At 38.9% G+C, this 23,936-nt stretch overlaps 1 protein-coding gene across 1 annotated transcript in view; it reads left to right on the top strand.

The window, feature by feature from the left end:
- CLCN5 (chloride voltage-gated channel 5) overlaps positions 1 to 23,936 on the top strand; it is a 217,573-nt gene that overhangs the window by 2,562 nt on the left and 191,075 nt on the right. The gene's annotated exons all lie outside the window — the stretch shown is intronic.

Below are 23,936 nucleotides of genomic sequence, written 5' to 3'. Positions count from 1 at the left end.
GGATGAAAGTATGGTGGGGGGTAGAAGGAAAATGTGCTAGAATTATTTTAAAAAAACTTCCTTTGTTTGAGCATATGCCTGTGGAGGTTATATGTGAGGAAACAAGGTGATATTTTTTCATATTTGTGTTTTTCATTTGTTTCCGGCAATTTTCTATCATAAGGTTCTCAAAGGTGAAGGAGACAGATATCAACACCTGCCCGGCTTTCTCTTCTCAGTAAAGACTTTACAGTATATTTAATGTTACAATGCTTATGCTTGGTGATAGAAGAAAAATGCCTATTTTAATATTATGAACTACCTGAGAGAAAAGCTCAGTATCTTGCCTGATGGATTATATCCCTTGTGAACCTGTGAATTGCTGCCGGCACAAAGTTACTTCTTATTTTTAGTGGGGTAGAGGATTAGGTCCTTTGGGAGAGTATTGGAATCTCCAGGGGTGTGTGGGATTTTTATGTTTATCAAAAAGGAGTGTAGGTTTAAGAAATGGTAGACCCTACCCAAAATCATCTATGACCCACAAACGGTTAAGGATGGGGTACAATGAAGAGCTTGGATGTCTATAAATATTCAACAGGTAGGTTTGTTGATGGTCTAATGTAGCTTTTAAAACTGTCTTCTGTTGGTTATGACTTCAAGTATGTAGTCAAACAAACGTAACAACTATTTTTGATGTAAGAGAATTGTCGAGTTAAAGACGTTTGTTGAAATGGGATTTGGCCTGTATGCCCACTTTGACTCACACAATGGTCATTTATAGGGAGCAGTTTGAATATTCTTGTTTAAACCCTGAGATATTCTTTCATTCAGCAAACAGAATACAGAGGTGAATAAGACATATTACCCTAGATGGTTCCTTTCCTTATGGGAATGACAGACAAAAATGTGTCAAGCTGAATAAGTATTATAATAGGGAGAGATGCAAAATGTGGTAGATGCCCAGAGGAAAGCATAATGAACTCTGAGTTTTGAGCTGGTCTAAAAAACGACTGGGAGTTTGCCAGATGGGCAAATGAGAGAATTGCATTCTGGGCAGACAGAGAAGCACTGTTTGGGAACTTCCAAGTTGCTCTATTTGCCTCGTGTGAGATGTGTGGAGCGTGACCTCAGATGAAGCCAGGAAGGTAGTCGGGGGGCCAGATAAAAAAGAGCCTTGTATGTTCCACAGAGGACTTTACACTTTATCCTGAAGACAAAGATCCTAAACAGGGAAGTAACATAATCAGATTTTGTTTTAGAAAGATGACTTTGGCAGCAGTATTGAAGTGGGGTTGGAGCTGGAGAGAATGAAAGCTAAGAGCCATTTGGGAAGTTTCTGGTATAGTGGTTTAGGGAAGAGATTGTGAAGGTCCGAGCAGAAACAGGAGCACCAAAGATAGAATGGAATGAATTCTAGAAATGCTCTGTGTGACTAGATGTGGGAGGAGGTGAGCCTGGGGCCATAGGTGCTACTCACTCAGATAGGGAACGTGGGAAGTGATGAGAAGGGCATGGGGATGGTGGGAACTTACTGTACCTCATTTCGTTGGGCTTATTTTGTTTGAGACACCTGTGGCTGTCAGGTCACTGTTTAAAAGCCAATTCTGAAAGTATGGAACTGGAGTTTGTGCAAGTGGGAATCTGAAGTTTTGTTCTAAATGATGCATAAAGAGCTTGTGTGTTTTCTCTGGGTTTAATGGAAATGTCATTAGTAGTTAATGATTTATTTATTTTATATTACAGACATTTTAATGGATAACAACTTTTAATAAAAAGGTCATTCATTATTTTCTTAATAAATAATATAATTTGTTATCTCGGGCCCTGGAGTTTGATCTATTTAAAATTATATTGCAGCCCCGGCTGGTTGGGTTCAGCGGTTAGAGCGACGGCCCATGGACCAAAGAGTCTTCGGTTTCGGTTCTGGTCAAGGGCATGTACCTCGGTTGTGGTTCGATCCCTGGCCCTGGTTGGGGTTGTGTGGGAGGCAACCAATTGGTGTGTCTCTCTCACATTGATGTTTCTTTTCTCTCTCTCCCTCCCTCAATCAATGAAAAAGTATGCTCAGGTGAGGATTCAAAAACATTACATTAGAATAAAACCTGATTTTTCTAGCATTAGTGAAGAGGGGAGTATGACACATAAGTAACTGCAACTCATTTCTTGTTTTGTGTAACCTCTGAAGTGACAAGCATAGTACAGTGATAGTTTGGGTGTCAGTATGGTATAGTAGTTAAAAGTATAGGTCTGGGTTCAATTCAGTTGGTTCCATCATTTGGTAGTTGTGAGACCTTGGGCAATTTCCTTAACCTCTCTGTGTTGTAGTTTTCTCCTTTGTAAAATAGTGATAATAATAAAACTCACTTTATAGGGTTGTTGTGAAGATTAAGTTAATTATGGAAAGCACTTGGAACATAGTAAGTGTCCTATAAGTGTGTGCAGTTATTATTAGTGAGATGTCTAGCATATTGTGTATCATATAATTGCTCAGTAAATTTTAGCAATAGCTGTTGTTTTTTCTCTTATGACACTTCTACTATTATTATCACTATTACTTTGTTATAGCCTGGGGTGGGATTGGGACCCTGTTCTGTGCAGGCAATTTCATGTTGTCCTTGGAATACTTGCCCTGTAGTAGTCTGTTTAGATCTTTAGTTAGAGGTTTAGAGCTGAAGAGATTGTTAGAAAACATCTAGCCCAACCCCTAGAGGTTAAATGACATTCCTATGGTCAAACAGGTTAATAGTAATGACCTCAGGTCTCCTGATTCCCTATTCCAATTTTCTTTCCATGGGCTCGTAGAAGAGGGTATGTGTGGGCCTTCCAGCTCAAGGAAGCTCTGAGTCAGTCTTTGAAGCTAGCTGAGGAACTTTAAGTGCTAGAGGAAGCCAAGTTTCCTTAGTTTCTCTCAGTGCTGTTCAGTTCCTCCATGGAGAATTGGATCAGAATTCCCATACCTCTTAAACATGGCCAATATTATTATTTTGACTTCATTTGATGGAGTCCTCTAATATATTTCCTGACCACTTTAAATAGAGTGTACTGGGCATAATTTAATATTTTTGCTAACTCAGGATCATTATTAATAACATCAGTTTTATTGGCCTAATAGTCAAGAAAATGTTGAAGATGAGCCAGTTTGGGATGGGATGAGGTTGGAAACTTGTGTTGTCAGTTGTTATTTATTTATTCAGTTAACATTTATGGGCCTGGTGAAGTAGCTCAGTTGGTTAGAGCATTGTCCGGATACATCAAGGTTGTGGGTTTGATCCCTGGTCAGGGCACATACAAGGATCAACCAAGGCATGCATAAATACGTGGAACAACAAGTTGATCTCTCTCTCTCTCCCCCGCTCTTTCCCTCTCCTTCTCTTCTTTCTCTCACTCTCAACTCAATCAACAAATAAAATAAAACATTTATGAAGCACAAGTTGTGCACCAGGCACTACGCTGGGCCTTAGAGGTGTAACGATCAGTAAAAACAGGTATGATCTCTGCTCTCATGGAGCTTACCAAATAAGATAAAGGTAGCATTTCAAATTCATGAAATGTGTTGAAACATTGGAACCTATAGTTTATTTCAAAAATGCTAACAGAGTGACGGGAAGAAAAAATGATGCCAATGCAAATTTAGAAGGATTAAAATAGTTTCTTTTATCTTTCTTCCTTTTTTTTTTGGTTAATCCTTATCCGAGAATATTGATATTTTTTTAGAGAAAGTGGAAGGGAGGAGAGAGAGAGAGAGAGAGAGAGAGAGAGAGAGAGAGAGAATATGAGAAAGAAACATCGATGTGTCTCTCTCATATCCATTGTTTGCCTCCCGCATATGCCCCATTTGGCGGGGGGAGGGGGGTGGGGGATATTGAACCTGCAACCCAGGTATGTGCCCTTAACCAGGAATTGAACCCGTGACCATTTGGTACACTGCCGATGCTCTGACCACCGGCCAGGGCAGATTAAAATAGTTTCTTAATAAAAGAGGGGGTGCATCAGATTTGCCTGTGGTGCTTTTAACAATATTCCTGTTCAGGTCTCATCCCTGAAAATTGTGATTTAGTCTTAAGACCTGAACATTTAAAGAAGCTCTGTAAGCAATTCTGATGTGTGATCCTGTTTGGGAACTGCTGCATTAAAGAATATAAAGTTTTGCCTGGCCGGTGTGGCTCAGTGGATTGAGCATCATCCCATGGACTGAGAGGTCCCAGTCCGATTCCCAGTCAGGTCACATGCCCAGGTTGTGGGCTTGATCCCAAGTAGGGGTATGCAGGAGGCAGCTGATTGATGTTTCTCTCTCACATCGACGTTCTATGTCTTTCTCCCTTCCTCTCTCTCTCTAAAAAAATAAGAAACATTAAAAAAGACAAAAAAAGAATATAAAGTTTTTTTTTTCTAAAAGAGAGAAATGATAAAGGAACTAAAAATATAGGAGCATATATAATCTTGGGGTAGGGAAGATATTTATATGCATAATATCAAAGGTAGAATAATAAAGAAAAATATTAATATAATCAAGTATATGAACATTTAAAATTTCTGCACGAAACCATAAATAAAGTTAATGAGAATACTAGAAACAATTTCAACAAGACTCATTATTTTTAATACATAACGACTTACAGAGCAGTAAGAAAAATGTAAGTATTTTACTAGAAAAATGTGCAAAGGATGGGAATAAGGAAATACATAAAAGAAGAAATTTAAATTGCTGGTAAACATGAAAAAGTGTTCTTAGTAAGGAAAGGGGAATTAAAATAGCATACCATCAGTCAGAGAAAGACAAATACCGTATGATCTCACTTATATATGGAATCTAATGAACAAAATAAACTGATGAACAAAATAGAAATAGAGACATGGATATATGGAACAGACTGACAGCTGTCAGAGGGGAGGGGATTAGGGGGCTGGATGAACAAAAGGGAAGGGATTAAGTAAAAACAGACAAAAACATAGACAACAGTGTGGTGATAGAGGGAAAGGGGGTGGGGGTAGTTGGAGGTAGGCAAAGGGAGAGAATTGGGGATGGAAAGAGACTTTACTTGGGCTTAGGAGGGTACAATGCAGTATGATTTTGTGAACCAATGTCACCCCAATAAATTCAATAAAAAATAAATTGTCATACCATTTTCTCCGATAAAATTTGCAAAGTTTAAAAAGGAATTAATGACAAAACTCAGTGTTGGCAGTGACATTCTCAGATACTTCTGATGAGAATGTCAATTTGGCAGTATTTATCAAAACCTTTTGACCCAGCAATTCCTTTTCATGGAATTTATCCTAAGGAAATAATGGAGGTTGTGCACAAAGATGTATCAATAAGGATACTGATTGCAATAATTTCTGTAGTGAGAAAATTGATGACACTTGGATTCTGATGCATTGCTACAATGAAATACTATAATTACTAAAGTGATAATGTAGAGTTTATTTATTAACATAGAAATAGATTCATGATATGATATTAAATGGTGGGACAGGGGGAAGCAGATCTCAAATTATTGATAGTAAAAGTCTAGGCTCTGAGCTTAGAGCTGGATTGAAATCCCAGCTTTATCAGCTGCATGATGTTGGGAAGTTACTGAATTTAGTCTTCAACTTTCACATCAGTAAAAGAGGGATAAAATAGCAGCCAAATAGCAGCGAAACTAATAGTTCCCAACTTGTACACCCCATTAGGATTCCCTGGGGATCTCTTAAGCCCTCCCAGGCTCAGGCCTAACCCAGCCTGATAAATCAGAATCTCTGGGGATGGGATACAGTGCTCAGGATTTTGGACCCCCCCCCCCCAGGTGACTCCAGTGTGGTAGACAAGTTTTGCAAGTGCTGAGCTAAAGCATAGGGTGGCTGGGGGGATTAAATGAGAAAATCACAGTGTCTGGCATGTGGTAAGTACTCAATACACAGTAACTGTTATTAGTAACTGCTATTTTTTATAGTATGATCCATTTTAACATGTGCTTATGTCTCTGTGTGTATAATATAAAGAAAAGTCTGAGGGGATATCCATAAAATTATTTTAAAAAGAAATTACAGATAATTTTGTTTTTGTTTATTTGTATCTTCCAATTTTTCCATAAGTAACATGGATCCTTTGTTAATTTATAAAAGGATATACTTTCCAAAGGAAATATCAGATATATGTATAATCTTTGTATACTAAGGTATTTATAATGGTGAAAAACTGAAGACACAGTTTCCATAGTAAGGGGAATGTAAGTCAATTTGGTAGGTCCATAGAGTAAATTATTGGCCATTAAAATAAAAACTAAGGCCAAGGAAAATATTCATGATATAATGGGAAAAGTATGGGATTATTCCATTTCTGGCTCATTAATTTACATGTGGGTTTATGTGTATCTCTGTGTGTTTCCTGTTACATACACATCTATGAATGTAATGATCAGTACAGAATGTAAGGAAATGAAACAAAGTTGTTAAAGTGTCTATCTCCAGGTTAGAATTAACTTATTTTTTAAACACTATTTCAAATTTTATACAGTGAATAGGTATTACTTTTATAATGAGAAAACAAGTATTTGAAAATGTGATATGAAATAAAAGTGCCTCCTACAAGGAATGAATTGTATGGACCTCTGGACAGCTGCTTCAGCCATTTTATTCCCCCTCTACCTCCAAAATGATAAAAAAAGAAACCAAGCTCCTGAGCAGGTTTTTTTTTTTTTTTCCTATTAAAACAATCTTAAGTTCTCTTGTAATTTTTTACTGTCTCTCATGTTGACTCCAAAAACTCGTTTCGGAGTGAGAGTGGAGACAGGGAGATTGTACAAAAATGGGGAAATGACTATCTAGTGTGGGAGTTGAATAATAAGGCGAGGTGGCAAAATATGTTAGGGTAAGCATGAATAAGACAGAGAAAAATTGTTATAAAATAGTTGTAATGAGAAACTATTCTGTTGGCTTGAGATCCAAACGAAGCATGTTTCCACCTTGCAATTTCTTTTTTAGCATGTCACAGTTATTTGTAAACACTGGTGATTTAACTAACACACAGGGGCCAGAGGAGCATCACAGAATGCACAGTGAATTGGTAACAGAGCTTTAGTGTGAAATCTGGACAGCTGTGTGGCTTGATATGGACTACTATCACCTAGGAAAAGCCATCTGCTCCTGCTTGTTGACAAAAATGCTAGTATCTGTGTGACTGTTGAACAAAAGTCATGTTGTTAGAGCCAGAATAAAGAAACAGAACCCCTTTCCCATTTTTTTTAAATCCTTACCTGAGGACATTTTTTTGCATTTATCTTCAGATAGAGCAGGAGGGAGAGGGGGAGGAAGAGAGAGAGAAACATCGATGTGAGAGAGACACATCGAGTGGTCGCCACTCACACAACCCCAACTGGGCTGGGGACAAACTGCAACCGAGATACATGCCCCTAGCAGGAACCAAACCCGGGACTCTCTGGTCCGCGGCCTGACGCTCTAACTGCTGAGCCAAACCAGCCAGGGCCCCTCTCCCATTTTTTTTTTTTTTTGTCTATCTGGCCCAGTGTCTCACCTACAGCAGATACAGAAATGAGTTGTTTCTCTGCATTATTGCCCTTCTACAACTCCTCAGTGGGGCAGGATAGGTGAGAGATGGATTATGACAAAAGTATTGAGTAGGGGGTAAACCAAAACCAAAACAGGTGGCTCAGTTAGTTGGAGCGTCTTCACTTACACCAAAAGGTTTCAGGTTCAATTCCCGGTCAGGGCACATACCCAGGTTGTGGGTTTGATCCTGGTCGGGGTGTGTGTGGGAGGCAACCCATCATATCTCTTGTTCTCTCATCAATAAAAACATACCCTGGGGTGAGAATTAAAAAACAAACAAAAAAAAAACAATTTTTCTCTAAGAGCCAGCCGTTCATTCTTTCCCAAGCATACAGTTGTGGAAGGAACACAGGCCTTGGAATCCGATATATCTGGATCTGAATCCAGCTCTGCCAGTTGGTAGCCAAAGTGATCTAAACTCCAAAAGCCTCAGTTGTCTCATTGGTCAAGTGTAGTCTCTGGAGACCAACTCCCTGGGTTTGTATTCTGGCTTGGTCACCACTAGCTGTGGGCAAGTTATTTCATCATGTCTTTGTGCCTCACCCTCTTCATCTATATAATGGGGTTAATAATAATCATACCTACTCATAGGATTATTGGGAGACAAAGTGAGTTAACATGCACATATACAGCCTTTGAACATTGCCTGGCTCTTGTTAAACATGGTTGTAGATGAGAATGAGAATAATCAAAATGCCCAGCCTGTGTTAGCTGCTCTGGTTGTATAATAATTAGAGCAGGAACAGCAAAAAAAATGCTTTGTTCTTAAAGGGATGTTTTTAAACTGAAAGGGTCTTTTGAGGTGATTTATTGCAAATGTTTCATCTTGGAAAGCAGGAAATCGAGGCCTGTCTCTTTGCCTGTTTCACCCTACCACATTACGCTGCCTCTCCTAAGGCTTGGCTATTTCATAATTTTCTGCTAAATGTTAGTCCTTCCTTACTCTGCTTTATTACTACTTTGACAAGTTCAGTTTCTTTTCCCAAAGAATTGTTTTGTCATTGAGGCTTGCAGGGTGTGTTTTTTCTTCCCGTCGCTCTGTTAGCATTTTTGAAATAAACTATAGGTTCTTATGTTTTAACCAAAATTATGATTCAAAGTTTCCTGTTTCATGTAAGGCTGTTCTGTGTGTGGTGAGGCAGGAGGAGCGGATAGACTAGAAAGTTTCACTACAAATGGCAACACATGGCGAATTCTTCTTATTCTTCCTACCTTCTGTTAACACCCAGGTATTTATAGACCTTGGTCAGACCAAAGAAGCTGTTGAGGACTTAATAGGATGAGGTAAACCCCTTAGTAATGGCCCATTTGGATGTTTTTCAACCCAGTGCCATTCAGGCACTAGGTAGCATTTTGTTGTATTTATTTAGGATTTCTGCCCTGACTACTTCCATGAAGAACAACACAGAAGTTGCGACATAGAACAGTTAAAAAGAAATTCAGGACAGGGACCATCCAGTGGAGATGAAGTGGATATTACCAGCTGTGTGAAATACTCTGGGCATGGAATTTTTCTTTTCTTCTCCTGCTATGCCCCCCACCCCCAAAGATAAGCACACTGAATTACATCATTAACATCTTCTGGCCAAAAAAAAAAAAAATGTTCACATGTAAAGAAACCCCCTGGCACTGTCCATACTAAGTCTTCTTGTGGCCACCTGTGACTCAGCACTGAATATTGCCAGGTTGAAATCATGGTCTTTCCTATTGAGCTTGAGAGTGGTGAGAGGCTGGTGGGCAGAGGAATCGCTGCCATCCAGATTCCCAACTCTGCCATGACTTTCTTTTCCTTGGGCTCTACTGATAATAAATAATAATAATAATAGAACATCTTTCTCTTACATTCTTTATATCAAATAATTGTGCCACCATCCACCCAGATATCAAAGTCAAAAGTTTGTGAGGCACCATACAGTTCTTGTTCTTCCCCATGTGCAGTCCATCCCTGATGGCCTAGATCATTTCCGTATGTTGCATTCTGGCAGATGCCTATTTTCTTTCAGTGATCAGCTGAAAAGTTGTCTCTTCTCTGTAGTTTTTCCTGAAACCTTGCCCACCCTCTGGTAAAGTTCACTTTAACCTTTGTGTTTCCCCACTATATTGTAAACCCCTCGAAGGCATTGGCTATATTTGTTTAACACCTCTGTTTTTGTGTCAGCTTTGTGCCAGGCACTATATTGGTTAAGTGCTGGGGTTTTAGCAGTGACCTTAAAACAGATTCTAGCCCTCCTAAATCTTGCGGTCATGTGGGGGAGTTGGAATGCAAACAAATAAATATACAAATATTTCATTATGAAGTGTTATGAGGACTATGAACTAAAATCCTATGAAAGAGAAAAATAATACATGAGACAGTTTATTGGGAAGAGGGTTCTGGGAGGAAGTGACAAGTTCAGCTGAGACTGAAATATGAATAGGAGTTATCCAGGTGAAGAGTAGGAGTAAGAGCGTCTCAGGCAGTGGAAACAAAGTGGAAAGCCCTGAGAGGGAAAGAGCCTGGACTCTTCCCCAGCATGATCCAGTGAATGAGGTGTACAGGGGCACAGGATGAAATTGGGGGGTTGGGCAGGGTGCTGGTCACACAGGGTTTTGTAGGCCATATTACCAAGTATCCTAAGTGCAGAATGAAGGCTTTGTGGATAGATTGGATAGGGCAGAGTGACAGTGAATGAGAGGGGAGTGTCTTGACCATCTTTGCATACCACAGAGACTATCCAGCACATCCTATGTGTGAATTGAGCCATTGTTTAATGAGTAATAATTGCCTTACCTTCCTACCAGAATTGCCATGGGGTTTAAATGAGGTAAGGTACGCCGAAGTGCTTTGCAAAATATCAAATGTTAAACAAGTGTTATTCTAGATATGATTCACTAGATTCTTGATTCTTCTTCTTCTTTTTTTTAATCCTCACTCAAGGACATGTTTCTATTGATTTTAGAGAGAGAGGAAGGGGGGAAAGAGAGAGAGAGAGAAACATCCATGTGAAAACATTGATCAGTTGCCTCCCACACATGGTCTGACTGGGGATCAAACCCTTAACCTAGGTATATGCCCTGACTGGGAATGGAATCCACAACCTTTTGGTGCATAGGACGACACTCCAACTGAGTCACCCCACCAGGGATCATTATATTCTATGCAGTGATGCTTATAGACATTCACCATCACTGGAAAAAAGAAAACAGATTATCTGTTTAACTAGCAAAATTAATCAGATCATCTCATACCATGAATATGTGGATGTGTTGTGTTTTTACATATTTAAAGTGTTTCTTCTTTGCCACTGCCTTTAATTAGGGTGAGTGGAAAACACCTTATATTACACCATTATGTAGCGCTCCTGGTGTAAGAGATAATTGTGGGTATGTTGCCAGGAGCAGTATAAGTTTCTCTTCTATGCTGAATTAACTCAATAAAATCTCCAAACCTAAGGAATTCATTATTCAAGAGCTGGACTATGCTGTACACCTGACACTAATATAAAATAACATTGAATATCAACTGTAATTGACATAAAAATCTTTTCATATGTATTTTTAAAAAGAGCTGGATTAATTCTGAGGAATATATTGTACTCTCTGAATTTGCATTTGGATGGGGGCAAAGCTAATCACAGCAAGGTTCAAATAGTTCCCCATTTGAGCTGCATGAATTTAAGGCGATTAATTTAAAAGCTCACCTCTGGCCCTGGCCAGTTTGGCTTAGCAGTTAGAGCATCTTCCCACAGACCAATGAGTCGTGGGTTTGATTCCTGTCAAGGGCAAGTACCTTGGTTGAGGTGTCCCCGGCCCTGGTTGGGTTGTGCAGGAGGCAACCAGTAGATGTGTTTCTATCACATTGATGTTTCTCTCTCTCTCTCTCTCTCTCTCTCTCTCCCTCCCTCCCTCCCTCCCTCCCTCCCTCCCTTCCACTCTATCTGATCATAAATAGAAAAGTATCCTCAGGTAGGAATTAAAAAAAGAAAAGAAAAGCTCACCTCTGTACTGTGTTGTGGTAGCAGTATAAATTGTTGGAGCCCATTTGAAGGGCAGGTTGGTAGTCCTTATCAAAATACAAGGTGTCTATATCTTTTGTCCCAGTGAATCTAGTCTAAAAGGAACTGCACAAAAGTAACTTGGTAAAGGATGTTAGTTGACTCGTCGCCACCTTTTCACTATCCACAATTTTGATGTCCATCATGAAAGACTGATTATATTAATGACGCATTTCATTAAAAGAGTGAAAAAGATATATATGGACAATGACAGGGAATGCTGCCTATGATACATATTAAGTGGGAAAAGGTGCATAATTGTATGATGTCATTTGTACAACAGAAAGAAAGAGAGAGGTAGAGGATAGATAGATGTGAGTTGGTATATATGTATACTTACTTATGCATAGATAGCTTCTGGAGTGATACACAAGAAACAGTTATTGTTACCTTGGAAATTAGGATTGGCAGGACTAGGGGTTTTTCATTTCCACTTGACACCTTTCTATACTGCTTCACTTGTTTACAACAAGCTATAATGCCTTTAAATAATAAAATTTAAATAACAATCATACCCCACTTGATTCTTTTCTTGGTACTATTATACTAAGAAATAAAAGCTGTAATAGTGATTGAGGTGAGAGGTCAGGTCTGAAGCACAGGAGGTAGAGTCTGGGAAAAACAAGGGCCTCTGAAAGCTACCAGGAAATCACAGTGGCCAGGGGGCTTGGGGAGGAGCTGTGGCTTTGTTAAGCTGTAGCTTCATGCTAAGAAAGTGAGATAAAATTAGGTAAAAATCATGGTTTTATTACGTTTTTTTTCATGAAGCAACTTTAATTATGTCATTAGTTTTGATCTGTGGGTATTTTAATACTTTAGTGGTATAATGTATTCTAGGTCACAATTAAACAAGTGTCTCAGGGTCTGGATAAATAGTTGTTGTTCTTGCTTAACTTGTTTAAATATTGTAAGTGAATGCTATGCTACAATTTCTTGAACTTTTTGCTTAAGGATCTGAGGAGGACTGCAGATATGGTCTTAGATTTGAAGTGGAGAAGATATAAGTTTTCTGATATTTATATAATAACATTTTGATTGAATTAAATCCTCAAGTGCTTCAAAATCATTTTAGCCCATTCCCCCTTTCCCCAAAAGGAGGCTTTTGTCTGAGATACAAGAAGTAAAAGGAATGTCCAGCTGAATGTTCTCTTGATTTGGTTTAATGAATAGTTCTTTCACTCAGTTGTGTGTGTTTAGAGACAAAGAGTCACTAGCTTGTCTTAACTGGCCCTGGTTCCCTAATATTTGAAATTTTAGTCAGGAGATGGATGGTAGAAAACATAACAATAGATGAAGAAGCAATACAGGTTTTACTCTAGGATGTATAATTATACGCATAAGATGTGTATTTGGGCAGGCAGCAGAAACTGGAGTGATGGGAACAATTATGAGAAAGGAGAAAGGCTAAGTAATTTCAGAGTGTAGATAGGTGTAGAAAGACTGCAATAATAAAGTGTGCAACTTTGGAGAGATTTTTCTGGTTGTGGAAATCATAGAGCACAAGGAGCTACCTGGAGTGTGGTTTGAGGTTGAACCTGAGCCTGGACCTAGAAATTATGCTTACAGAACCAGACAGGAGGATTCTCATCTTTGCTAGTGATCAGAGAAGCTGTTAGAAATGGCCCCAGCTTGGTCTAAGCATAAAGGAAGATGGAACTTGGAGAAGAAACCAGACATTCTGGAAAGATGGACAGAGAAGACCTGAGCCATGAGTGGGCTTGACTTTTGTATCTGGTGAGAGCTGGTACTCGGCTGCCTGTGTAGAGGATGTTGCGGAGAGGCCCCACTCCATAGTAAAGCATTCTAATTAGACTGAGGTCAAGAAAGAGATGAAGACAAATAATAATAGCGCCCTGGCCAGTTTGGCTCAGCGGTTAGAGCGTCGGCCTGCGGTCCGGAGAGACCCGGGTTTGGTTCCCGCTAAGGGCACGTACTTCGGTTGTACTTTGTCCCCGGCCCTGGTTGGTCATGCGGGTGGCAGCCACTCGATGTGTCCCTTCACGTCGATGTTTCTCTCTCTCTCCCTTCCTCTCTCTCCCTCCCACTCTATCTGTACAAAAAATGGAAAAATATCCTCGGGTGAGGATAAAAAAAAAAAAAGACAAATAATAATAGCTATTATTTATTGGATAATAACTGTGTGCTTTTACAGGGATTTTGAGCTCATAACTAATAGAGCCTGGATCCAAGGCAGTCTGGCTCTAGGTCCCGTGCTCTTGGTTACTCTGTATTCCTAGGACCACCACTCCAAGAATCCTTCCTCTATCATTATGTCAAACCAATCAGGGTGGTAGTTAGTTGTGAAAGAAGGAAACTTCCTATTAGAGTACCCCTACTGTGGTACTAATGAGAAAGTGATATAATCTCAAGGGAGTAATGTTTGAATAAACAGCTGATGGATAAGTGAAATGCAATTCTGTGGCCAAAATTCTGGATTCTTTCTAAATTGAAGAACGTAATTTAGTATCTTCTGTGTGGAAGATACTACTAGGTGTCACATGTGGGATTACAAGGAATCAGAAACAGATACTTTAAAAAAAAAAAAAGAAGCAGATACTGTCCTTCCCACAGCTAGTCTCTGAGGAAGTTAAAATGTGCGCAAATAACCATGGCTCAAGCTAATGTTAGGTTCACATTGTAAGAGAGGTTTAGAATACCATAGAGTTAGACAAAGGTGAGGAGGTGACCTCTGAGGTAGACCATGTAGTATGGGGCAGGTTCTTGTATAGTTATTGATGTCAGAGCTATGATTTCAGGCAGCAAAATACAAGGTACATTTAAGGGGAATGATAAGAGACAAGTATCATGCTAAGCCTGTTACATTTATGCGCATTGCCTCATTAAATCCTCATAACAACCCTTTATTGACCAAACGACTTATTGTCAAAACCAGGGAACTTTTGAGAGTGGTGTGCTAATCAAATGGGGTGGGCATAGATAGGCACTGACCCAGGAAAACCAGGACATGTGAAGTAGTTGGTATTATCCTCATTTCACAAATGAGAAAAATGAAGCTCTAAGTCACATAGCCAGGATCTGGTAGAGACAGGACTGGAAGTCAACTCTAGTTCCCGAACTGAGAAATAGATACTTCATTCTATAAACAATGGGGGACAAATGAAGGGCTTTGAGCAGAAAATGTCATGGTAAGAGCTATGTAAAACAGATGGGAAGGTGATACTGGAATTGCGGAGATTAGTTAGGAGATTTTTGAAAGAGGTTCAAAAATCCATTATGAGGGCCTGGATATAAGATGTTGACTTTGGGGATTTAAAGGAAGGCATCAATGTGAGAGACATCATAAAGGTAGAAATTACAAAGCTTGACTATTGGTCAACTTCAGAGGGAGACAAAGAATAAAGGATGACTCAAGATTTCATATTATATGTTAACCAGAAAAGCTCATTGTAACCTAGAAAGGTAATGCAAGTTTTCATTAGCATTCTAGACTAAGAGAAATTCTGCTTCTCAATACAATTGACTTACTGACTTATGATCATGAACAAATTGCTTAACCTTGCGTTGTCCATATTTACTCATCTATAAAATATAATGTTATCTGTCACTAAAAAGCTCCTGAAATAGCTCAGCTTGTCTGAATGGTATGATTTTTTTACCCCTACATGTTCAATATTTGAGAGCTTGTGCTCAGTATTATGAAATTGAATCCCAGTGTTGAATGCACTCACTTTTTATATTATATTGTCAAAACAATAATCACAATATTGATAATGATGTGTTGCCTCCCTCTTCTGAACTCCTGCTTCTGTTACCACCTTTAACTAGTTGCCAGATGAATTCTAATGTCCGCCTTATAACATCTTTCCATCGTTGTTTTAAACTGCTTTTTAAGTTCCTTATTATGGTTTAATGTTTATCTTAGGTTTCCAGATAGAGTGAAAAATACTTGAGGAATAGGAAATATTGATTGATTTGATTTCACCAGTTTATATGGTATAAGAGGACTGCTTCTCCTTTTATTTTGTACATTATACTTTGTTAATATGATCTCAAGAAGTATTAGCTTTTTGGTAGCTACATCTTACTGTGAGCTCATAACGAGCCCAAGGTCTCCTTCTTCCTTCAAGTATGTGTCTGTCTGTCTCTCTTTTTACTTATTTTTTTTTTAGAAAAACCTTTCTGGTCTAGGTTTTTACTTAAACATTAACGTAGTTGTAATAAAATATCGCTTGGTGTATTAGTTTTCTATTGCTGCATAATAAATTACCACAAACATAGTGGCTCAAAAGAATGCCCATTTATCATCTCAGTCTGTCATGGCTTAGCTGGGTCCTTTGCTCAGTCTCTCAGGATGCAGTCAAGGTGTTTATGGGGACTGCAATCTCATCTGAGGCTTAGAGTCTTCTGCCAAGTATACATGGCTGTTGACAGAATCTAGTTCTTTGTGGTTGTATGATTGAGGCCCTCAGATCCTAGGAGCCACCTGTAGTTCCCTCCCACACAGTTCTCTCCATAGGCACTTCACAGCATAGTAGCTTGCTTCTTCAAGGCCAGTAAGGGATAAAGTCTTTATGTCATGGTAGCAAGAAGGAATCCAGTGTGTGTGTGTGTGTGTGTGTGTGTGTGTGTAAATATAGTGAAAATACACACACACACACACACACACACGAACCTATTTATGGGAGCAACTTCCTGTCACCATTGCTATATTGTATTCTATTGGCTAGAAATTAGCGACAGTTCCCACCCACACTCAACACAGGGGAATTATACAAGGGCATGAACATCAGGAGGCAGTCGTATTTGGGGGTCTGCTACACTTGGCATAGAGCTTAATGAGGCTAACTAAAGACTTTACAATTTAACGTTAATCCATTAATGGACACTCATTGGGTAAGGCTGCTCTAACAGCTGTGACTTTACTGTCGTTATTTTTTTTTCACCTTGCTTACAAAGATGTAATGGAAAATGGTGTTCAGTAATTTGCCTAAAATTGTCAGTCATGTGGTGCCTTTCACTGAGACAAACAGCACTGGACTAGGAGTAGAATTGTGGAGGTGGAGACTATTCATATAGACTATTCATAAACACATGGTCTCCCTTTGCTGTGCTCTCTAGCTACCAATACCTATCTAGCCAGCCACTTAAGCTTTCTGGGTCTCATTTTTCTCAAAGATTGAGTGGCATGATGTAGGGAAAAGGTTATAATTTTTAAGAAGCCTCTTTCAGTGCTAAATTTTGTTCTGGGGTCTTATTCCTTTCTCCTTTTCCCTTTTTGGTTTTGTTGACAGCTTAGTTCCTTTTTGAAACTTCCCTCCCTTGGCCACAACGTTGTTGTATTCTCCTACTGCCTCCCTCTCCCAGTGTTGCTTCTTTGCTTTTGCTTCCTTCTGCCCCTTAATTATGTCCATACTTGGGAGTGTCGAGTTCTTTGCCTTTACTCTCTTTATACTTTCTCCTTCTGAGATTTTGCCTTCTCTCCTGGCTTTACCAATGTCAGTTATTAATTATAGAAGTAACACATGATTACATGTACATCTTAAAAAGTAAATAAGCATCTTGAGTAAAAGATGAAAGTGCCCCTTCCACCTCCTCCTCACAGGTAACCACCATGATCATGTTAGTGTCCTGTCTTCCAGGTGTTGAGTCCTAAGCCCATAAATTTAGCTCTAAACTCTAGTTTTTTAATCTATAGCTGCAATCAGGTTACCCTTACTTGAATGTTCTACTATCAGCATGTCAAATCCACTAGCCGAATGTCTTTGGGCATGTGGTTGATGTGATTGTTTCTATTCTGTGATTCTTTCATGTGTCCCCCAGAGCATTAAAGAGTAGATATGTCCTGTATGTTTGGTTGGTCCTATTATTTTATGGCTGATATGCTTTTGTTAGTATTCCTTCCCAATTTGCTTATGTGCACAGACCCAAGAATAGAGTATCCCTCTGTCAAAACTTTAGATGAAAAGTGAGTGACTAGGTATAGGACCCAGTCGTTGGAAACCAGAACATGTGAACAGTTAGGTGAGTAAGACGAATCATGGGGTCTTGACAGAGGAGAATAAGGTGGTAGATGGGTAGTATACTAGAAAATTTGATCAGTAAATTAAAACCAAGGTGCCAATATTAAAGAAATATATCATGGGCTCTAAAACTTAAATATCTTAAAAATTTTTTTTTTCTTTATTGACTTTAGAGAGAGAGGAAGGGAGAGGAAGAAAGAGATAGAAACATCGATGAGAGAGAACAGCGATTGGCCGCTTCCTGCATGTCCCCATTGGGGATCAGGCCCACAATCTGGGCATGTGCCCTGGCTGGGAACCGAACCGGCGACCTCTTGGTGCATGGATCAATGTCAACCACTGAGCCACACTGGCCGGGCTAAAACTTAAATATCTTAATCGCAAATATTAGCTACTGAAATAGCTATTTGTGTGAAAATATTGTTTTAGCTCTGAAAAAGATATACGGATAAACTCTGCAGTGCAATGAGTCATTTCATAACATATTTTCCACGATATGAGTATTAATTGTAAATTAATTGGGTAGGTATGCTTTTTGAGAATCTAGATTGCCAATGGAAGTTGATCACTCCATGTTGTATTGATGAGGCTGTGTCATAAGCAGTGACACACTGAAAATTGCAGGTCTCTGTTTAAGCTTAATTCCAAAGGATTTTAAGGTAGCTGCGGTCCAGGACCCATAGCTGTGGTTGGCAACTGAGGTCATTTTGCTTTTCTAGGGGGCATTGCTTTCTGGAATCATTTTTGGTTGTCACAACTGTGCGGGGATGTTACTGGTTTCTAGTGGGAAGAAGTCAGGGAAGCTGCTAAATATACTGTATTGCCCAGGCCAGCCCCCTATAACCACGAATTATCTGACCCAAGATGTCAGCTGTGCTGAAGCGGAGAAACCCTGTACCAAGGAATTTGGGGTTAGGGGGAGATCTATGGAGGTGGTCATTAATTCCTCTTTGTATTTATGCTGATGTCCTATAATTCTTAACCTTGGAGGATATGACAGTTATTTGGATTTCAGTGATAGCAGCATAAATATCAGATAGATGAACCTTATTTACTATTTTTTTATTAATTAATTTATTTTTGTTACAGATGTTTCTCCTTTTCCCTCCACTGATTCCCCCCTCCCTCTCCCTCTCCACCCTGTCAACAGCTTTGTTATCCATGTCCATTGTTCATGAATACATGCATATAAGTTCTGTGGTTTATCTCTTCCCCCACCATCCCCTCTTCCAGGGATTGTCAGTCTGTACCCCACTTACACATCTCTGGGACTACCTCATTCCTCAGACTCTTATGTTCAATATATTCCACAAATAAGTGAGGTCATATGATACTTGTCTTTCTCGGTTTGGCATGTTTCACTTGGGATGATAATTTCCAGGTCCCTCAATGTTGTCTCAAAGGATAACAGATCTTTATTTCTTTTTTCTATTTTTTTTAATCCTCACCTGAGGACATTTTTGCATTTTATCTTGAGATATAGAGTGGGAGGGAAAGAGGGAGGAAGAGAGAGAGAGAAACATCTATGTGAAAGGGACACATCTAGTGGTTGCCACCCACATGGCCCCGGTTGCGGCCGGGGACAAACTGCAACCAAGGTATGTGCCCTTAGCGGGAACTGAACCAGGGCCTCTCTGGTCCCCGGGCTGACACTGTAATCGCTGAGCCAAACCGGCCAGGGCGAAAAGATCTTTCTTTCTTGCAGCTGCATAGTACTCCATTGTGTATATGTACCACAGCCTTTTTATCCATTCGTCTACTGATGGACATTTGGGCTGTTTCCAGATCTTAGCTATTGTAAATAGTGCTGCTACAAACATGGGGGTACATATATTCTTTCTGATTGGTGTTTCAGGCTTCTTAGGGTATATTCCTACAAGTGGGATCACTGAGTCAAATGGCAGTTCAGTTTTTAATTTTTTGAGGTATCACCATAGTGTTATCCATAGTGGCTGCACCAGTCTGCATTCCCAACAGCAGTGTATTAGAGTCCCCTTTTCTCCACACCCTCGCCAACACTTATTGTTTGACGATTTTTTTTGCTAGCTATTTATTTATTTATTATTATTGTTATTATTATTTTTTAATTTTATTTTTGTTACAGATGTTTCTCCTTTTTTAACCCATTGATACCCTCCTCCCCATCCCCTACACCCCATCCCTGGCTTTGTTGTCCATGTCTATTACTTATGCATACATGCATATAAATTCTGTGGTTTATCTCTTCCCACCCCCACCAATTCCTCTTCTGAGGGTTGTCAGTCTGTACCCTACTTCCGTGTTTTTGGGTCTACCCTATTCCTCAGACTGTTATATTCATTATATTCCATATATAAGGGAGATCATGTGGTATTAGTCTTTTTCTGCTTGGCTTGTTTCACTTAGGATAATACTTTCCAGGTCCCTCCATGTCGTCTCAAAGGATAAGAGATCTTTCTTTCTTACAGCTGCATAGTACTCCATTGTGATATGTACCACAGCTTTTTCATTCATTCGTCTACTGATGGATACTTGGGCTGTTTCCAGATCTTAGCCATTGTAAATAGTGCTGCCACAAACATGGGGGTACATATATTCTTTCAGATTGGTGTTTCAGGCTTCTTAGGGTATATTCCTAGAAGTGGGATCACTGGGTCAAATGGAAGTTCAATTTTTAATTTTTTGAGGTAACACCATATTGTTTTCCATAGTGGCTGCACCAGTCTGCATTCCCACCAGCAGTGCACTAGAGTCCCCTTTTCTCCACACCCTCGCCAACACTTGTTTGATGATTTGTTGATGGCGGCCATTCTGACAGGTGTGAGGTGATACCTCATTGGTGTTTTAATTTGCATCTCTCTGATGATTAGTGATGTTCAGCATTTCTTCATATGTCTCTTGGCCATTTGTATGTCCTGTTTGGAGAGGTGTCTATTTAGCACCTCTGCCCATTTTTTAATTGGGTTCTTTGTCTTCCTTTTGTTGAGTTGTATGAGCACTCTATATATTTTGGAAATTAACCCCATATCTGATGTATCATTGGCAATGATGTTCTCCCATACAGTGGGTTGCCTTTCCATTTTGATGATTGTTTCTTTTGCTGTGCAGAAGCTTTTTAGTTTGATGTAGTCCCATGTGTTTATTTTTTCCTCTATTTCTGTTGCCTTAGGTGTTGTATCAGTGAAAATTCTGCTGTGTATTATGTCCGAAATTTTGTTGCCTACATTTTCTTCTATAATTTTTATGGATTCACGGGTCACATTTAAGTCTTTTATCCATTTTGAGTTTATTTTGGTGTATGGTGTAAGTTGATGGTCTAGTTTCATTTTTTTGTATGTAGCTGTCCAATTTTCCCAACACCATTTATTAAAGAGGCTGTCTTTACTCTACTGTGTGCTTTTGCCACCACCTTTGTCAAATATTAATTGAGCATATTGCCTTGGGTTTATTTCTGGGTTCTCTATTCTGTTCCACTGGTCTATATGCCTGTTCTTGTGCCAGTACCAGGCTGTTTTGATTACGGTCACTTTGTAGTATAACCTGATATCTGGTATTGTGATCCCACTCACTTTTTCCTTCTTCTTTAAAATTGCTGTGGCTATTCAGGGACTTTTTTGGTTCCATATGAACTTTTGAAGTATTTGTTCTAGTTCTGTGAAATATGTCGTTGGTATTTTGATGGGGATTGCATTGAAGCTATAGATTACTTTAGGTAATATGGACCTTTTAATGATGTTAATTCTTCCAATCTATGAACAAGGTATGTGCTTCCACTTTTTTATATCTCCCTCTATTTCTTTTTTCAATGTCCTGTAGTTTTCTGCAAATAGGTCCTTTACTTCTTTGGTTAAGTTTATTCCTAGGTATCTTAATTTCTTTGCCACGATGGTAAATGGTAATGTTTTTACAGTTTTTCTTTCTGTGAGCTGATCATTGGTGTATAAGAATGCCGTCGATTTCTTGACATTAATTTTGTATCCTGCTACTTTGCCAAATTAATTTATTAAGTCTAGTAGATTTTTGATGGAGTCTGTAGGGTTTTCTATGTATAACATCATGTCATCTGCAAATCATGACAGTTTCTCTTCCCCCTTTCCAATTTGGATCCCTTTTAGTTTTTCTTCCTGTCTGATTGCTGTGGCTAAGACTTCCAGTACTATGTTAAATAAGAGTGGCGAAAGTGGGCATCCTTGTCTTGTTCCTGTTCTTAAGGGAAATGCTTTTAATTTTTGCCGGCTAAGTATGATGTTGGTTGTAGGTCTTTCATATATAGCCTTTATTATGTCGAGATATGATCCTTCTATTCCCGCATTACTGAGCGTTTTTATCAGAAATGGTTGCTGGATTTTGTCAAATGCTCTTTCAGCGTCTATTGATATGACCATATGATTTTTATCTTTCATTTTGTTTATGTTGTGTATCACATTTATTGATTTGTGAATATTGTACCAGCCTTGCATCCCTGGGATGAATCCCACTTGGTCATGGTGAATAATTTTTTTGATGTATTGCTGGATTCGACTTGCTAGTATTTTGTTCAGGCTTTTGGCATCTGTGTTCATCAGGGATAATGGTGTGCAGTTTTCTTTCTTTGTAGTGTCTTTTTCTGGTTTTGGAATGAGAATGATGCTGGCCTCATAAAATGAGTTTGGAAGTCTTCCTTCTTGAATTTTTTGAAATAGTTTGAGGAGAATGGGTATTAGTTCTTCTTTGAATGTTTGGGAAAGTTCCCTCGTGAAGCCATTCGGGCCTGGGCTTTTGTTTGCGGGTAGAGTCTTGATTACATCTTCAGTTTCTTTTGTTGTTATTGGTCTGTTCAAAATATGGTTCAGTTTTGGGAGACTGTGTGTTTCTAGAAATTTGTCCATTTCGCTTCAATTGTCGAATTTGTTACTGTAAAATTGTCCATATTTGTTAACAATACTTTGTATTTATTTCTGTGGTGTCCATTATTATTTCTCCTCTTTTATTTCTGATTTTCTGTATTTGGGTTCTTTCTCTTAGTTTCTTGGTGAGTCTGGCTAAGGGTCCATCAATCTTGTTTATGTTTTCAAAGAACCAGCTCTTTGTTTCATTGATCCTTTGAATTGTTTTTTTGGTCTCTAACTCATTTATTTCTGCTCTGATCTTTACTATTTTCTTCCTTCTACTTGCTCTGGGGTTTTCTTTCTGTTTGCTTTCTATTTCTTTAAGTTGTGAGGTTAGATAGTCTGTTAGAAAATTTTCTTGCTTCTTGAGGTAGGCCTGTAATGCTATGAACTTCCCTCTCAACTGCTTTCGCTGGATCCCATAGATTTTGTGTTGTTGTGTGTTCATTTTCATTGGTTTCCAGGGAGTTTTTAATATCTTCCTTGATCCATGGTAACCCATTCATTGTTCAATAACATGCTATTTAGCCTCGATGTTTTCAAATGTTTTTGCATGTTCTGGTCGCAATTGATTTCAAGTTTCATGCCATTGTGATCTGAGAAGATGCTTCATATGATTTCAGTCTTCTTGAACTTGTAGAGACTTAGTTTGTGTCCTATCATGTGGTCTATCTTTGAGAATGTCTCATGTGCACTTGAGAAGAATGTGAATTCTGCAGTTTTGCGCTGTAATTCTGTGTAGATTTCTATGAAATCCTTTTGATCTAGCACTTCATTTAGAGTTTGTGTTTCCTTGTTAATTTTTTGTCTAGAAGATCTATCCAGTGATGTCAGCGGGGTATTGAAGTCCCCTGTTATGATTGTATTGCTATCGATTTCTCCTTTGAAATCCTCAAAAAGATTTCTAATATATGTTGGTGCTCCTAAATTGGGTGCATATATGTTTACCAAGGTCATATCTTCCTGTTGAATAGGTCCTTTCAATATTATGTAGTGGCCTTCTTTGTCTCTTACTAATGGCCTTTCTTCTGAAATCTACTTTATCAGATATGAGTATTGCTACCCCAGCTTTTTGTTTTGCTTTCCGTTTGATTGAAAGATTTTTTCTATCCCTTCACTTTCAACCTATGTGAGTCTTTTTTTGTGAGGTGAGTTTCTTGTAAACAACATATATGTGAGTCATGCTTTCGTTCCCAGTCAGCTATTCTGTGTCTTTTCATCGGAGCATTCAAACCATTCACATTTAAGGTGATAATTGATATTTACTTATTTATTGCCATTTTTGTTTAGTGTGGTTCTATTTTTCTTTCTATTTCTTCTACTAATTCCAGCAGTCCTTTTAGCATATCTTGCAGTGCTGGTTTGGTGTTAATATATTCCCTTCACCTTTTTTTGTCTGGGAAGCTCTTTATTTGACCTTCTATTTTTGCTGATAGCCTTGCTGGATAGAGTAGTCTTGGATTCAGATCCTTGTTTTTCATGACCTTGATTACTTCATGCCACTCCCTTCTGGCCTATAGTGTTTGTGTTGAGAAGTCAGCTGA

The sequence above is a fragment of the Molossus molossus genome, unplaced genomic scaffold (assembly GCF_014108415.1).
Source record: "Molossus molossus isolate mMolMol1 unplaced genomic scaffold, mMolMol1.p scaffold_m16_p_2, whole genome shotgun sequence".
NCBI lineage: Eukaryota > Metazoa > Chordata > Mammalia > Chiroptera > Molossidae > Molossus > Molossus molossus.
This window is presented reverse-complemented; position numbering and strand designations above follow the sequence as displayed.